Source organism: Mus caroli, chromosome 17, assembly GCF_900094665.2.
Source record: "Mus caroli chromosome 17, CAROLI_EIJ_v1.1, whole genome shotgun sequence".
Classification (NCBI taxonomy): domain Eukaryota; kingdom Metazoa; phylum Chordata; class Mammalia; order Rodentia; family Muridae; genus Mus; species Mus caroli.
Window position 1 is genome coordinate 81,134,076 of NC_034586.1, and position 15,208 is coordinate 81,149,283.

At 42.8% G+C, this 15,208-nt stretch overlaps 1 pseudogene; it reads right to left on the bottom strand.

Moving 5' to 3' along the window:
- Positions 1 to 5,720: 5,720 nt before the first annotated feature.
- LOC110284332 lies at positions 5,721 to 6,797 on the bottom strand (annotated as a pseudogene).
- Between the last annotated feature and the right edge of the window lie 8,411 nt (positions 6,798 to 15,208).

Here is a 15,208-nt window from a genome sequence, read left to right on the forward strand (position 1 = left end):
GGAGGGAGGGAGAGAGGGAGGGAGGGAAGGAGGGAGAGAGGGAGAGAGGGAGGGAAGGAGGAGGAGGAGGAGGAAAAGGAGGAGGAGGAGGGGCAGGGGAAGAGACAGAATGCACCATATTCTTCATATTCTTTGTTTGCCCAGCAGGATTTAAATTCAGAGATGTGGACATGCTAAGCCATCACTGCCACGGAGCTGCGTCCCAAAGCCAAAGAAACCGTACTTTTATAGAGAAATATTTGATATGAAAAGATGTTAATTCTTTCTTTATTAATTCATTTATTCATCTTACATCTGGATTGTAACCCCCTCCCTCCTCTCTTCTGACTCTCATCCTCACAAATCCCTCCCCTCATTATGTCTTTCCCTTTTCTTCAAAGAAGGGGGACTCTCCCATGGGTACAAACCCACCCTGGTACATCAAGTCTCACAGGACCAAGCGCATCCTCTCTCACTGAGGCCTGACAAGGCAGAAGAGATAGGGAAAGGGATCCAAAGTCAGGCAACAGAGTCAGAGACAGCCCCCTCCAATTATTAGGGGACCCACATGAAGACCATGTCACACATCTGCTACAAATGTGTAGGGTGCCTATATCCAGGCCCGCATATTCTTTGGTTGGTGGCCCAGTCTCTGTGAGCCCCCATGGGCCCAGGTTAGTTGGCTCAGTGGTTTTCTTGTGGTGTCCTTGACCCCTCTGGCTTCCTCAGTCCTTCCCCTTCACTCTTCCACAAGACTCCCTGAGCTCTGCCTAAGGTTTGGCTGTAGGTCTCTGCATCTGCATCCATCAGTTGTTAGATGAAGCCTCTCAGAAGACAGTTATGCTGGGCTTCTGTCTGCAAGCATAGCAGAGTAACATTAATAGTGTCAGGGGTTGGTTCTCTCTTTCATGGGGTGGGTCTCAAGTTGGGCCAGTCATTAGTTAGCCATTCCCTCAGCCCTTGCTCCATCTTTGTCCCCGTATCTCTTGTAGATTGGACAAATTTTTAGGTTGAAGGTTTTGTGGGTGGGTTGGTGTCCCTCTCACTCCACTGGAAGTCCCACCTGGTTACAGGAGATGGCCACTTCAGTCTCCATATCCCCAGTTACTAGGAGTCTCAGCTAGGTTCACTCCCATAAACTCCAGGAGCCTCCCCCATCCCAGTTCTCCAGCTTGTCTCAGAGATGCACCCCCATCAATTTCTCTTCTCTCTCCCATCCATTTGCTGCCCTCACCCCTCCCACAGTTGGTCCTCATCCACATTCCTCTCCTCACTTCCTTTCCCATCCAGTTCCCTCTCTCCATTCACCTCCTATGTCTATTTTATTTCCCTTTTGGAGTGAGATTTAAGCATCCTCCCTTGGACTCTCCTTTTTACTTAGCTTTGTTGGGTCTGTGGATTGTGGCATGGTTAATCCTGTACCTTGTGGCTAATTAATATCTACTTATAGGTGAGTACATATCATGTGTGACTTCCTGGGCTTGGTCACCTCACTCATGGGAATATTTTCTAGTTCCATCCATTTGCTTGCAAATTTCATGATTGTTTTTAATAGCTGAGTAGTATTCCACTGTGTCAATGAACCACATCTTCTTTATCCATTCTTCACTTGAGGGATAGCTGGGTTGTTTGTAGTTTCTGCTGTTATGAATAAAGCTGCTATGAGCATAGCATAGTTGAGCAAGTGTCCTTGTTGTATGGTGGGACATCTTTTAGGTTTATGCCCAGAAGCAGTATAGCTGGGTCTTGAGGTAGAACTATTCCCAATTTTCTGAGAAGCTGCCAAATTGATTTCCAAAGTGGCAGTACAAGTCTGCACTCCCACCAGCAATGGAGGAGTGTGCCCCTTGCTCACATCCTTGCCAGCATGTGCTGTCTCTTGAGTTTTTAATCTCAGTCATTCTGACTGGTGTAAGATGGAACCTTAGAGTTGTTTTGATTTGCATTTCCCTGATGACTAAGGACATTGAACATTTCTCTAAATGTTTCTCAAACATTTAAAGGTTCCTCAGTTTAGTTCTGTACCCCATTTTTTATTTGGGTTATTTGGTTTGTTGGTGAACTAATTTCTGAGTTCTTTATTTTGGATGTTAGTCCTCTCCCAGATGCAGGGTTAGTGAAGATCTTTTCCCATTCTGTAGGCTGCCATTTTGATCTATTGACGGTGTCCTTTGCCTTACAGAAGCATTTCAGTTTCATGAGGTCCTACTTATTAATTTTTTATCTTAGTGCCTGAGATATTGGTGTTCTGTTCAGAAAGTTGTCTCTTGTGCCAATATGTTCAAGGCAGTTCCCACTTTCTGTTCTATTAGATTTAGACAAGATTTGTCCTGTTTTATGTTGAGGTCCTTGATCCACTTGGACTTGAGTTTTGTACAGGGTGATAACTATGGATCTATTTGCATTCTTCTACATGTAGACATCTAGTTAGTCTAGCACCATTTGTTGAAGATGCTTTCTTTTTTTCCATTGTATGGTTTTGGCTTCTTTGTTAGAAATCAAGTATCGGTAGGTGTGTGAGTTTATTTCTGGGTTTTGATTCTATTCCATTATCAGTTTTTGTGCCAATACCATGTGATTTTTATTGCAATTGCTCTGTAGTACAGCTTGAAATTAGGAATGGTGATACCTCCAGAAGTTCTTTTATTGTTCAGGATTGTTTTAGCTATCCTGGGTTTTTGTTTTTCCATATGAAGTTGAGGATTGTTCTTTTAAGGTCTATAAAGAATTGTGTTGGAATTTTGGTAGGAATTACATTGAATCTACAGATTGCTTTTTGATATGATGGCTGTTTTTACTGTGTTAATCCTACTGATCAATCCATGAGCATGGGAGATATTTCCAACTTCTAATAATTTTCTTTTTCTGAGTCTTAAAAGTTCTTGTCATAGAGGACTTTCACTTTCTTGATTAGAGCTACACCAAGATATTTTATATTATTTGTGGTGATTGTGAAGGGTGTTGTTTCCTTAATTTCTTTTTCAGCCCATTTATCATTTGTATAAAGAAGGGCTACTAATTTTTTGTGTTAATTTTGTATCCAGTCACTTTGTTGAAGGTGTTTATCAACTGTAGGAGTTCTCTGATAGAATTTTGGGGTTAATTTATGGATTCTATCCTATCATCTGCAAATAGCAATACTTTGGCTTCTTCCTTTCCAATTTGTATTCTCTTGATCTTCTTTAGTTGTCTTACGGTTGTAGCTAGGACTTCAAGTACTATGTTGAATAGATACAGAGAGTGGGCAGCCTTGTCTTTTCTCTGATTTTAGTGGAAATGATTTAAGTTTCCCTCCATATAATTTGATGCTGGCTATTGGCTTGTTCTATATTGTTTTTACTATGTGTGGGTATGAACTTTGTATCCCTGATCTTTCCAAGACTTTTAACATGAAGGGGTGTTGGATTTTTGTCAAAAGCCTTTTCAGCATCAAATGAGTTGATCATGCGTTTTTTCCAGTTTGTTGATTTGGTGGATTGTGTGGATGGGTTTTTGGATGCTGAGCCATCCCTGCATCCCTGGGGTGAAGCTTACTTGATCATGGTGAATGATGGTTTTTATGTGTTCTTGGATTCAGTTTGCAAGAATTTATTGAGTATTTTTCAATCAATGTTCATAAGGAAAAACGGTCTAAAATTCTCTCTCTTGTTGAGTTTTTGTGTGGTTTAGGTATCAGGGTGACTGTGGCCTCATAGAATGAGTTTTGCAATGTCCCTTCTGTTTCTATTTCATGGAATAGTTTGAGGAGTATTGGCATTAGCTCTTCTTTGAAAGTCTGGCAAGATTCTAAGCTAAAACCACCTGGCTCTGGGCTTTGTTGTTGTTGTTGTGAGAGTTTTAATGAATGCCTCTGTTTCCTTAGGGGTTATCGGTCTATTTACATTGTTTACCAGATCTTGACTTAGCTCTGGCAGTTGGTATCTATCAATAAAATCGTCCATTTCATTTAGTCTTTCCAAAAGGCTTTTGAAATAAGACCTAAAGATTCTTTATATTTCTTCAGTGTCGATTGTTAAACCCCCTTTCCAGTTCTGGTTTGTTGATTTGAATACTGTCTTTCTACCCTTTACTTAGTTTGGCTAAGAGTTTGTCCATCTTGTTGAATTCGGCAAAGAACCGGCTTTTGGTTTCATTGATTCTTTGTATTGTTCTCTTTGCTTCTAATTTATTGATTTCAGCACTGAACTTGATTTTTTTCCCCCTGCTGTTTACTCCTCTTGGGTGCGTTTGCTTCTTTTTGTTCTAGAAATTTCAGGTGGGCTTTTAAGTTGCTAGTATGAGATCTCTCCAATTTCTTTATGAGAACATGTAATGCTGTGAACTTTCCTCTTAGCACTGCTTTCATTGTGTTCCATAAGTTTGGGTATAAGTTGTGTCTTCATGTTCATTGAATTCTACAAAGTCTTTACTTTCTTCCTTGACCCCTTGGTCATTCAGTAGAGAATTGTTCAGTTTCCACGGGTTTGTAGGCTTTCTGTTGTTTCTTTTGTTGTTGAATTCCAGCTTTAATTCATGGTAGTCTAATAAGGTACATGAGGTTATTTCAAGTTTGTTGTTTCTGTTGAGGCTTGTGTTGTGACCAATTATATAGTTAATTTTAGAGAAGGTTCTGTGAGGTACTGAGAAGAAGGTATGTGCTTTTGTGTTTGGGTGAAAAGTTCTATAACTAGCCATTGGGTCCATTTGATTCATAACCTCTGTTAGTTCCATTATTTCACTGTTTAGTTTCTGTCTCCATGACCTATTCATTGGTGAGAGCAGGGTGTTGAAGTCTCCCACTCTTAATATGTAGGGTTTGATGTGTGATTTAAGCTTTAGTAATGTTTCTTTTATAAATGTGGTTTCCCTTGAATTTGGGGCATAGATGCTCAGAAGTGAGACGACATCTTGGTAGACTTTTATTTTGATGAGTATGAAGTGTCCTTCCTCATCTATTTTGAATATGTTTGCCTGAAAGCCTATTTTATTAGATATTAGAATGGCTAATCTAGCTTGCTTTTCTGGTCTGTTTTCTTGGAAAATCTTTTCTAGTCCTTTACTCTGAGATAATGTCTATCTTTGCTGCTGGGGTGTGTTTCTTGTGTGCATCAGAATAATGGATCCTGTTTGTTTGCTTGTTTGTTTGTTTTTGTTTTTCTTTTTATCTGGTTTGGGAAGGAACCACTTCTCTTTAAAAAAATTTTTTTTTTCAGAAAGGAGGGCAGACATAGGAGCTTAGAAGGAATTTGATCCAGACTCAGAGGTTCCACTCAGACAGGAGGAGGTTGCTCTGGGAGGGTCTCCAAGGGGGAGGCACTTTAGGACACTTTAGCTGGGCCCTGGCTTCCATGAGGGACAGCCCTGTGTTGGGAGGAACTGTGGGAGGCTTCATCTTGAGGCTACTATGTGCTTGAATTGCTGTCAAGAGTCTCAACCTCAGGGAACCTCCCTGAGCCAGGGTCAGCTTAGGTCTGCCTAGGAGGGTGTGGGTAACTAAGCTCCTTGAGTGCCCAGATGGAGCACAGGGCGTGGACACAGGCTGTAGGCTGCTGAGTAAGCTTACCACAGGTACAGGCTTTATAGGGAATGTCCTCAGGAAAGCCCTGGTCCCTGGCCAGGCCTATCCCAACACTGTTTACTGAAGGAGCTCATGAATCAACCAACTCAAGAGTCCTTTCCTGGGGTTTATGTTCTTACTTTTCCCATTTGTGTGTTCCAGGGGGCCAAGTCCCCAGGAACCAAGCTGCAGGAAGGTGGTGGGACTACTTCTTCACAATCTGGATGACATCCTCATGCTCCATAGTGTGAGTCAGGCCTACCTGTTGCGGGCTGTACTTGGTGCTGGTACCCCACACCAAGGCGAACTTGAACTGGCTGGTCAGTGACCAATGGATGTGGTGGCACATGTGTTCAACAGGGGCCCCTTTCTGGAGAATGATGGCATCTGTGAAGTCAGGTCTCTGCCCTCTCTTCTTGGTGTAAATGCAGGTGATGGCCAGGTACTCCCAAGGCATCTCCAGCAGGTAGTCCAGGTTCAGCTTCATACCGCAACTGATAACTACACTGTTGGGCTTTCGAGCTAAACGGTCTACTTCTTCCATGGAGATCTGGTCAATTTTGTTATACACATAGAGGCAGGGCATGTACACCCGGTTGCCCACAATCACATTGATGAAGTCATCTGGAGAGCAGTCTTCTCGGAAGAGTACCTCTGCATTGAAGACCTTGTATTCATGTAGGATGAGCATTGTGTCAGTGTGACCATTGAGTTTAAGGAGACGTCACCACCTTTCTTGGGCTTGAAATAGACCTTGGGCTTATGCTTGTTCAGGCGAATACCCACAGACTCCATCCAGCTCTGTCTCCAGCAGAGAGCTCTGCACATCTCCCTTGGTAGCATCCAGCATCATGACGGCATCAGCTGTGCGTGCTACAGCAATCACCTGCCAGCTACAGCCTCACCCTTGTGTTGCTCTTTCAATGATTCCAGGAAGGTTCAAGAGATGGATGTTGGCACTTTTGTATTCAATGACCCCAGGGCTGCACATCAGGATGGTAAATTCATAGGATGCAGCTTCGCTGGCTGAAGCAGTCATCAGACTCAAGAAAGTGGACTTACTCACAGAGGGAAAGCCAATCAGTGCCACATGGGCATCACTGGACTTCATGACATCAAAGCCATCTCCTTTAAGTGACGTTGACTTGGATGGTTCCAGGAGTTGGGCCCGATACTTGGCCAGTTTTGCTTTCAGCAGGCCCAGGTGGTACTCAGTGGCCTTGTTCTTCTGTGTCTGAGCGATCTTCTTCTCAATCTCCGAGATTTTCTCCAAGATCCCCATAGTTGCAGCTTTGGCAGAGATTCATACTGCCTATATCTTACAGCATGGGAAACTCACGTCTGATGCTGGAGGCAAAGCAATCAGAACCAGCTGGATCCTGTTTTTACATCTAATCTGTTAGCTTATGTCTTTTTATTAGGGAATTGAGTCCATTGATGTTGAGAAATACTAATACTAGCGATTGTTAGTTCCCTTTATGTTGTTGTTGTTGTTGGTGGTGGTGGTGGTGGTGTGTGTATGTGTGTATGTGTGTGTTTGTGCATGCATGTTGTGCTTCCCTCCCTTCGGTTTGCTGGTGTGGGGTTATTTCCTGTGTTTTCTTAGTTATAGTTAGCCTCCTTGGGTTGGAATTTTCCTTCTAGTATCTTCTATCGGGCTGTATTTGAGGATAGATATTGTTTAAATTTGGTTTTGTCATGGAATATCTTTTGTTTTCTCTGTCTCTGGCAATCGATTGAGAGTTATTCTGGGTATAGTTGTCTGAGCTGTTACCTGTGGCCTCTTAGAGTCTACAAGACATCTGTCCAGGCCCTTCTGGTTTTTAGAGTCTCCATTGAGAAGTTGGGTGTAATTCTGATAGGTCAGCCTTTATATGTTACTTGGCTTTTTCCCCTTGCGGCTTTTAAAATTCTTTCTTTGTTCTGTACATTTAGTGTTTTGATTATTATATGGCAAAAGGATTTTCTTTTTTAATCCAGTCTATTTGGTGTTTTCTAAGCTTCTTGTTTATTTATATGCACCTCTTTCTTTAGGTTGGGGAAATTTTCTATGATTTTGTGGAAAATATTTTCTGATCCTTGAAGCCGGGACTCTTCCCCTTCTTCTATTCCTCTTCTTCTCAGGTTGATATTTTCATAGTGTCCCAGATTTCTTGGATGTTTTGTGTCAAGGGCTTTTTTAGATTTAGCCTTTTCTTTGACAGATGTATTGATTTCTTCGATTATCTCTTCTACACCTGAGATTCTCTCTTTCATTTCCTGTCATCTGTTGGTGATGCTCGCATCTGTTGTTCCTGATCTCTACACTAGGTTTTCCATCTCCAGGATCCCCTCAGTTTGTGTTTTCTTTATTGCTTCTATTTCCATTTTCAGTTCTTGAATAGTTATATTCATTTTTGTCACCTGTTTGAGTATGTTTTGAGTTTCTATTCATTATCAAAAGAATAAATCTTTGTATATAGTATCAAAATACTGTACTTTGAATAAATCTTTAAGGGATTTACTCACTCCCTCTTTAAAGGCCTCTGTTGACTTTATAAGATTGGATCATCTTCTTGTGCTTGAAGTGTGTTAGGATATCCAGGGCTTGCTGTAGCAGGATAGCTGGACTTTAGTAGTGTCATATTTTCTGGGCGCTTGTTGATGGTATTCTTAGCCATTGGTTGGCCCTGGTGTTGACTGGATGTTCCTGATGCCAGCAGGACTCCTGGGGGGAGGCAGGCACAGTCATGGGCCTGACAATGGCTCTCAAGGAGCAGCATGCTGCTCACCTCTGTGGGCTGTGCCCCAGGTGGACCCAGCGGGCAGGAGATCAGTGGGGGAGGAGGAGTCTAAGTTGGATATTCCTGTGGCTCCAGCAGGTCTCTTCCAAAAGAGGAGACTGAGTCAGAAGATGGAGGTCAGGAGACAGGTCACCTCTGCTGGCTGTGCCTCAGAGGACCTGGATGGAGTGGACCTGGATGCAGTGTTAATATTTCTTAATAAAATCTGAGCATCCCAATAAAATCATTTGGGCAGAGGGGAGAGTACGAGACACTTGCCCTCAGATTTCACAGATACGAGCAGCTCGTGCTCCTAATGAAGGACGCTTCTTTTTGCAGCATGAGGATTCTGTCACAGAAAGCCAAACGTGATTAAAATGCAGATAACAAGTGACTACGGAGTGCCCAGCCAAGTGCTATGTCTACACACAATTCCTGCACAAAAGGCCCCGAGAACATCCAGGAAGATAAGGCAGAAAGATTATGAGAGCCATAGGACAAGGAAGGCTGCTGTCAGATTGTGCCTTTCTGCTATGACAGGGAAGATACAGTCATGGCGTTCCAACAATATGACTGCCTAAAGGAGAACTGAACAACTCCAACACTAGTTGACATTTCAACCTAGCTGGGGAAACCCCATGGGACTTTACCCTTCAATGAAGAGTTGTAAGCAGTAAGTAACTGCTAAGAGAGAGAGAATTCGCCTCAGGGATGAGTCACATAATTGGTTATTGAATACTAAGTTGTCTGCCCAAAAAATATACACATACAAGCAGCACTGAATGGATGCAGGAGGGTAGATTTACTAGGTTATTCGTATGTGTGTGTGACAATGATCTTTTTTTAAAAAGAAGACACAAATTTGAGAGACAGTATGAGGGAGGAAGAAAATGGGAGGTTAAAAGAGAGGAGAGGGAGGGGGAAATGACTTAATTATATTTTAATTTAATTTAAGAAATAGCCAGGAAATAATATATGATAGCAAACTAAACCAGCTAAGTATTAAAAGACATTATAAAGCCACAAAAATAATACAGTCTAATGCTGGGACATGAATAAATGTGTTTGTACAAGTATGTATATGCATAATTTTGGAAGTATGCTTGTAATAACAACAGTAGAAGACCACCCAGATGGTTCCTCTGTGACAATCAGCTGCATGTGTTATAGGTTTTGCATGTGGCACTATGGAACAATCTTTGAGATCTATTTGTTAGTGTAAAAAGCAACATGTCCTAAATCAACAGCACAGGTACAGACAATTCAGTCTCATGTGCTTTAGACCACACAAAAGTAAACTTTTTTGGCTTGGAGTTACATTTAGAGGAGATAAAACTGAAAAGAAAAGCAAGAACACAGAAATCACAAAATCGCCCTCCTGCCTGGTGATGGGGAGCAGACAGTGGGTGGTTTAGGGGTGCTGGCAGTGTCTGCTCTTGTCATGGTGCTAGTTAGATGCCTCTCCATAGGAGTATACTTCATAATAATTAACTGGTTAAGCGAGTTTGCATCACTGTGACAAAATACCAGGCACATAAAAGAAGGGTCTATTTTGGCTTACACTTTAGGGAGGTCTCTGTGTTGTGGAAGGGCATGATGTGGCAGGGGTGGCTTAGGCTGTGGCAGCCGGAACTTGGGGGCAGGACACAGACCTGGACTCAGAGTGCTCAGACCTGGACCAGAAGTCTCTGTAACTTTCCAAGTTCCACCCTTAGTGACTTACTTACCAGGCCCTACCATCTTCAAAAGGATACCATAAGCTGGAGCCAAGCCCTAGGGCACGAGCTTGTGGGAGGCTGGTTTGGATTTAAACCCTAACTGTGACCTTTGCACATAACTTGTTTTGTGATATTTTCTCTGATCATTTTTTCCCATAAAAGACAGATGTGTTTGACTGACAACCAAAATACATATTGATGAACCTCAAACACTCAAGTAGCTCACAAGGATGGCACATACTGGATGTAGTGCTTGCTGCGGGGGTGGGGGTGGGGAGCCGGGGCCGCTTGGAAACTGCGATCCCCTTACAGAAAGTAGGAAGGCCTGCTTTATCCATTAGCGCCATTTCTAGGCATCTATTACCTTTTAAAAAGTTACATTGAATAAGCTAAAATGATGGTCATGATATAGGTAAGTTTACATTTTTTTAAGTGGACTTTTATACAAAGGACACAAAGTGGGATGCACCCAAGTCCATGGGAATAGCTAAAAGTGGTTACTCTAAGGTCTTGGCCCTTGTAGGGAACAGAGTCTATATTACAATGTTTCACAGAATATAGTTATTTGCAGTATAGTAAATGATGCAGAGAACCATTGTTGGGGGGGGGAGGAGACAGTAAGTAGAGCTTCAGAATCAGTTCCCAAAGCAGCCAACGTAACTTCTGCCTTCTGTGTGGATCTGGGGCCATCATAATCAGGAAGCTAATCATGGCGAGGACTGAAAAATAGATGTTGGGTACCACAGCTGGAGGATGTCGGGTACCACAGCTGGGGAATGTTGGGTACCACAGCCAGATACTACGGCTGGGGATGTCGGGTACCACAACCAGGGGATGTCGGGTACCACAACCAGGGGATGTCAGGTACCACAACCAGGGGACGTCGGGTACCACAGTCAGGGGATGTCGGGTACCACAGTCAGGTACCACAGCTGGGGGATGTTGGGTACCACAGCCAGGTACTACAGCCGGGGATGTCAGGTACCACAACCAGGGGATGTCGGGTACCACAGTCAGGGGATGTCAGGTACCACAACCAGGGGATGTCGGGTACCACAGTCAGGTACCACAGCTGGGGGATGTTGGGTACCACAACCAGGGAATGTAGGGTACCACAGCCAGGTACCACAGCTGGGGGATGTCAGGTACCACAACCAGGGAATGTAGGGTACCACAGCCAGGTACCACAGCTGGGGGATGTCGGGTACCACAGCTGGGGATATCAGGTACCACCACTGGGGGATAAGGCCCTGGGTCTCTGCTGTTGTTGCTACAGGAGTCATACCCTCCCACAAGTGTGCTAACCTACAAACACACTCCAGGTATGGCCCCAGTCTCAGTCCACTTCCCAGATGTCAAACAAAGATATCTCATTGGAAGGGACAAATCATGTCTGGAAGCCTTGATGCAAATGAATCTGAAAACACATCCAATGTATGCAAGTTGGCACCATCAGTGCATATAGAAATGTTATCCTGTCTAATAGAATTTGAAACTGCACTTAACCTAGTAGAGAAAAATTCTGCTTTAGCCTAACTATTCTGAGGAAAATCCCTCACGGCATCCACAGAACTACATGCATGGAAGTTATCCCTAGAGCCAGGTGTGGTGCTGTGCACCTATAATCCCAACACCGAAGAGGCAGTGTCTGGAGGATCACCGTAAGTCTGAGACAGGACCGGTTTATAAGGTGAGTTCTATGCCTGCCAGGGCTACACAGTAAGACTCTCTTTCAGAAAACCAAAAAGCAAAACCGAATCAAACCAAGACAAAAAAAGAAGGGGTGAAGAATGAAGAGGAAAGAAAGAAAATGTATTTGGCAGTAAAACACTGGAAACCGTCATCAGTTTGGCAGACCACGCCATCTTCATTCAGTCAACACAGCACAACCTTTAATGTTGTACAAGAGAGCCTTGAAGAAGAAAGTAAACTTAGCCTTGTTGAAAACAATGCTGTGCACATGTCCATTTAGCATTCATGTAAACATATAACACACACGCTAATGCTATATATTTGTTAGGAGACACATGTGTCACATACTAGAAATGACAAATGACACACTCAGGTCAGTAGATGTAGCTGGAGGGAAAAGGACGTGGGATTAGAAAGAGGCACACATAGTTTTAACTGCTTTTTGTAGTTATTGCATATAAACAAAACCTGGAACAATGGGACCAAATATTAATATCCCATGAAGCTAAATGAGGGACTTAATGACTGTTGCCATTTTGTCATCAACAATGTCATCAATCTAACAGCAGCCAGGAGAGGAGCAAAGAGGAGACTTAAGAATGTCACAGAATAATGCCTATGTCTGCAGTTATCATAATGCTCAGCTCAGCTAGTGCAGTGGCTTGGATAGGATGGATCCCACAGAGTCATGTGTGTGAATGCTTGGCCCATAGCGAGTGGCACTTTAGGTATGACCTTGTTGGGTAGGTGTGGCCATGTTGGAGGAAGTGTATCGCAGTGGGGGCAGGCTTCGAAGTATCCTATGTTCAAGCTATGCCCAGAGAGACACACAGTCAGTCTCCTTCTGCTGCCTGTGGATCAAGATGTAGAACTCTCAGCTCTTTCTCTAGCACTATGTCTGCCTGGATGCTGCAATGCTTCCCACCATGATGAGAATGGACTAAACCTCTGAAAATATAAGCTAGCCTCAACTAAGACTTTTTTTTTTCCAGTCAAGATTTCTCTCTGGCCTTGAGCAGAGCCTTGTCAATCACATGTCAACCCCACGGAGCTTTTTCATAGGCTTGTTGGGGGCTTTGCTGGTGAAACAATCTCCTGAGTCCCACATTACATTGTTGATTGGTTTTTTTATGTACTTGGGTGTTTGGCCTGCATTTATGTCTGTACACCATGAGAGCCTGTACACCATCTGTACAGCCTGATCCCACAAGGAGGCAGGAAGAGGACTTCAGGTCTCCAGGAAATGGAGTTACAGGTGGTTGTGAGTCACCACGTGGGTGCCGAAAATAGAACCTGGGTCCTCTGGAAGCACAACCAGTGACCTTAACCACCGAGCCATCTCCCAGTCAGTTCCATGTTAGAACTTTAAAATACCAGTATGTGCAATCCAAGCCAAAATTGTAGGCCTATTGGAAGCAAATTGATGTTAAAAAAACACAAATGGCAAATTTTACTCAATAACTGGATCAGGCAGATTATTATTCCAGTTAGGAAACAGAAATAGCAAGTGCAGTTGTATAATGGACAAAAAAAATCACAAATGACACACAGACTGAAGCTCTATTATCTGCTCCAGATTTCAGGGGTTTTTTGTTTTTGTTTTTGATTTTGTTTTTGTTTTGTTTTTGTTTTCAGATTTAAAAAAAAAAAAGGTTTGCTTGTCGACTCTGAGATGTTTTAGGAATAGGACCCAAGTCTAAGAATGGAATTCATTTATACTTTATACGCACTCTGTGCTCATAAATAGGATATAATTTATACAATTTTTTTAGTGTGCTTTGTATATCTTAACTGTGATCCATCTCCAGACAGTGGGTGTGAAATTTCTCACAGTGGCATCACATTGGCATTTCAAGCCCTTTGCAGAACTTGTATAGTTATCATAGAGCTATATGCATCTAATAAAGTGGCTTTCAAATACAGATTAAAACAGTTATTTTTTAAAACGTAGTTTTGGCATTATTAGTAAACTATAAGATTAATAGATTAAACAGAAAATGGGATAAACAGCAACTAATTACATCTGGCGGTAAAGGGGGCATAAGTACAGATACAGCAGAAAATTTAAAATCATAAAATCTCTCATACTCATCTCTATGCCATTAAATGAGAAAACAAATGGAAAGTGATCAAAATTGACTCCAGAAAAAATGGATCGTTTTAAGGGATCGTTAGCAAATAAATGAGATCAAAGTCAGTATGGCTACTGCCTGATAGAACTGTGTTAGAGGGGAGAAACTTAGAGAATGCTAACTCACTCACTATACAAAGTTAGGTCCACCTTGGTACTGAGTAAACCTAGAACAAAGCTAGGAGGAGAAGAGAAACTCAAGCAGACATTGTTGCTTGTGAACACAGAAGAAATAAAGTAGTGAATCGGGTTCCATTCAGAACTGTTTAAAATCAGTACTGTGTCCACCATTGTGTCCACCGTAAGCATTCACCCCTGACCTGACTCCCTGATAGTAGGCACCTCTGTGCAGTTTGCCATTGTTTTGGTTAAGGAAGAAACCCACAATTACCCCTGCAGGTGAAGAGCAGACTTGATACATATAGTCTTCTTTAGTAAATAAAACAAATACTTAATTAGAAATTAAAAGGACCTCTTTTAATCCAATAAACAAGACCATCGAAAAGTCTACAACACTTGGAGGGAGAAAAGGAAAAGGGGAAATGACCTGATTGCGTTGTAACTTCAAAACCAAAAGAAGAAACTACAATACCATATTTCTATTTATATATTTATTTTTTATTTTATATGAGTGTTTGCCTGCATAGATGCCCTTGTGCACCATGTGCTTGCAGTGTCCAAAAGAGAGTTAGAGTCCCTTTGAAACTGACATCACTGACTGTTATTAGCCTTCTTGTGAATGTTGAGATTTTAAACCCAAGTCTTCTGTAAGAGCAGCCATGTCTTCAGCCCCTTTAAAAAGTGTGTTCGTGGATGTGTGTGTGTGTGTGTGTGTGTGTGAGAGAGAGAGAGAGAGAGAGAGAGAGAGGGAGGGAGGGGGGGGGAGAATGGGGGTGTGTGCGTAAGCACAGGTGTGTGTGAGCACAGGTGTATGTGTGCATGTGTGAGCATGGGCATAGGTGTGTGTGTGTGTGTGTGTGTGTGTGTGTGTGTGTGTGTATGTGTGTGTGTGTGAGAGAGAGAGAGTGCACATTACAGGCATGGAGGTCACAGGACAGTCTCAGTCCTTGTTCCTCATCTTCCACATTGCTTGAGTTCGCAGTCATGCATACCAAGCTAGTTGGCCCGGAAGCTTCAGGGGCATCCCCTATCTCTACCTCTAAGGATGAGTACCGTCTCATCTGACATCCATGTGGGTCCTGGGGACCTGAACTCCAGTTTGCATGACAAGTACATTACCTACTGAGCGGTATGCCTTACCCCTAGCATCACATTCTGCAGTCTTTTTAAAATCAACAACGCGGTAAGAGGCTTTAGTGGGACTAGGGTGATAGCGCAGCAGCTAAGAGCACTTGCTGCACAGCACGAGGACCTGGGTTTAAAGTTTAAG